This window comes from Ictidomys tridecemlineatus, chromosome 4 (assembly GCF_052094955.1).
Source record: "Ictidomys tridecemlineatus isolate mIctTri1 chromosome 4, mIctTri1.hap1, whole genome shotgun sequence".
Lineage (NCBI taxonomy): Eukaryota > Metazoa > Chordata > Mammalia > Rodentia > Sciuridae > Ictidomys > Ictidomys tridecemlineatus.
This window is the reverse complement of record NC_135480.1, coordinates 81,391,525-81,394,357: the sequence shown is the minus strand read 5'-3', so window position 1 is coordinate 81,394,357 and position 2,833 is coordinate 81,391,525.

Here is a 2,833-nt window from a genome sequence, read left to right as displayed (position 1 = left end):
ATATCAAACATATGCTCAAAATACAAATTAAGATATGGCCAGAGATCAGTGCAAATTTAATCAAATCTTAAATTTAATCTCCATGGTTTTTTCCATGTGGTAGTTGGTTTTTCATCACTGTGACCAAAATATCTGACCAAGAACAACTTAAAGAGGAAATTATCAGTTTATGTTGGCTGATAATTTCAAAGGTTTCAGTCCACAATCATCATGATCCATTGCTTTGGGCTCAAGGTGACGCAGCATTGTGGTGGTGGAGCATATGGAAGAACACTGCTTAGGGCTTTATAGCCAAGAGGTAGAGAGAAAGAGGAAGGAACTGCAGGAGAGACAAATGTTCCCAGGGTACACTCCAAGTCACCCATCTCCTCTAACCAGGCCCCACCTGCCTTCAGTTACCACCCAGTTAGTCCATTCAAATTTAGATGGACTGATTCAGTTATGGCTCTCATAATCTGATCATTTTACTTTCAGACATACCTGCATTGACATAGGAGCTTTTGAGAACACTTCATATACAAACCATGATGTTCCACTATAAAAAATACCAATATGGTTCTATATAATGTATGTCTATACTACTCTACAAAGAGATTGTAGTTTACACATCAAGTCAAAAAAGGTGTACATTTTTAGTGATGGGAAAAAAATGCTGTTATCCATTTACCATAGTACTTATTACCATATAACATGGTATGTAATTATTTACTTTATTATCTCTCTCCCACTGTAATGTAAGAAAATGTCTTTCATTCATTCACTGATGTATCCCATGCATCCAGGGAGTGTTCAGCATAGAGGTGGCACATGATCGACAATTGCTGAAGGAATGATTGATTGATAAGTGAATAAGGAAATGTAAAAACACATCAGCTATAGTCTCTGCTCTCAATAAGGATCTATTTATTTTTATTATAGAAGATGCTTTTTGTGTCCTGCCCATCTCCTCGACCAGACTCCTGCCTTCATCCCAAAATTGCTTGAGGTGTTGACTGCTCACAGCTCAGTGTAGCCCCTTCTCCTGAGAATTGCCTTCAGTGGATGGAACATCTCTCCCAAAAAAGCCAGGGAGGTTGCACAATATCTCTAGAGGAGGCAAGTAGCTGATGATTATAAAATCGTCCCAACATAGCCCACCCCCTTTGTGCTATAATTCACCATCTCCCCAGGGGATCAAGGTGATTGATTGCCCACTTTCATCTGGTTCTTCCTCTTCCTGCTTCTCTCACTCATTCCCTGACAAATTCTACCTGAGAGCAAGAACACTTTCTAAAAAAATCTCTAGCATAAAAATCCCTGTCTTGGCCGCTCAGTAACTCAACTTAAGATATTTGGGGTTATTGACCCATGCTTTGTTTTTGAGATCTTATATCCATTTGACTTAATCTTATATTCACAACCAATTTGCAAGGTAGTTATCAGCTCTGTTTTACTCAAGTTGATATAGGTGAATGCTTATATATTTAATACATTCCACATTATCTGAATACAGTTCTAACTCCAGAATTCTACATTCATGCAGGAGTTCATTCAGTTATTCGGAAACAGTTTTAATGACAAAAATAAAACAAAAGAGATTTAGTGGCTTGTGCTCATTTATTCAGAATATGCAACTAATCTCAAGTATATAATCCCTCAAATTTATATGAGATAAACAGTCTCTCCTTTCTCAAATTGGCTGTCTCTTCACATTCTAACCAGAGTCTGACTTAGAAGTTCACATACTGAAGAGTCTTTCTATATGTTTCACTGCCATCAGGACTGAAAGCAAATTCTTAGCACTCTGGGGAAACAGATACCTGTTGACCTACTCTGTTGATTGATGAAAACATCTAGACATTGAGTGACATTCCCCAAAGCCACATAACACGGCTTCATTAGACCCAAGCCTTTCAAATTCCTTACCTGTGCTTCAGAGTTTTGAATTGTTATCTTGTACAAAGCCACAGCTTTCACCATGACTGAGAGAGAGAGTCACTGATAGAAACCTGTTTTGACTCTGGTCTCTCACTAGCTGTATCTGATTCTACTGGTCAAGAATAGGGAGAAAACATGTGTAGGTAAAGAGTGATCATCTTTCCAGGGAAGCACTTGCAGCCACCTCAATCACACTAAAATGGAATTTGAGGTAATTAGTATGTAGAATTGAAACCTATAAAGTATTTAAAATTCAGAGAAATTGACAGTTTGGTCATCTGTTTTCTATTTGGGAGGCTTGAACTACTTAGCTTCCATGCTTCATGCCCTTTTGGAGATGTGTTTTATTTTCATAAAGGAGATTTTGAGCTTCTAAACACTTTGAAATTTTTCTGAGTAAGCAGGGTATAATAGTGGGTAGATGTATTACAAGCCAAATGTGGACAAGAATGATGTCACACCACGACAATTCTTAGAGAATGGGAAAATTGAATTGACATTTGTGGCTCATAGGACCAACTATTTTTTTTTCAATTAGAAAAAATAGGAAGGAAAATATGTTAGACAACAAATTGCCATATTTTTTCTATCACTGATTTTTTTTGGTTCTACCAAATAATAATTTGAATTCTTGCCCTATCTAGATTTGATTTGTACTTGGTGATGATAGAAATTCCAGAGTTTTCTAATATAAAAAAGGAGAATTGTAATGTGGAAACCCAATATGTATCTTTCATTTTTTTAATTTCTTATTCTGTTGCCTTTATTTTACATTACTTTAATGAAAATTGTATTTTTCCACATTTTTTATTGGTAAATAATAGTTGTACATATTGATGGAATTTGTTATAGATTTATATGCATACAATATAACAATATGATTTGGACAATATCATACCAAAAATATATTGTTTAA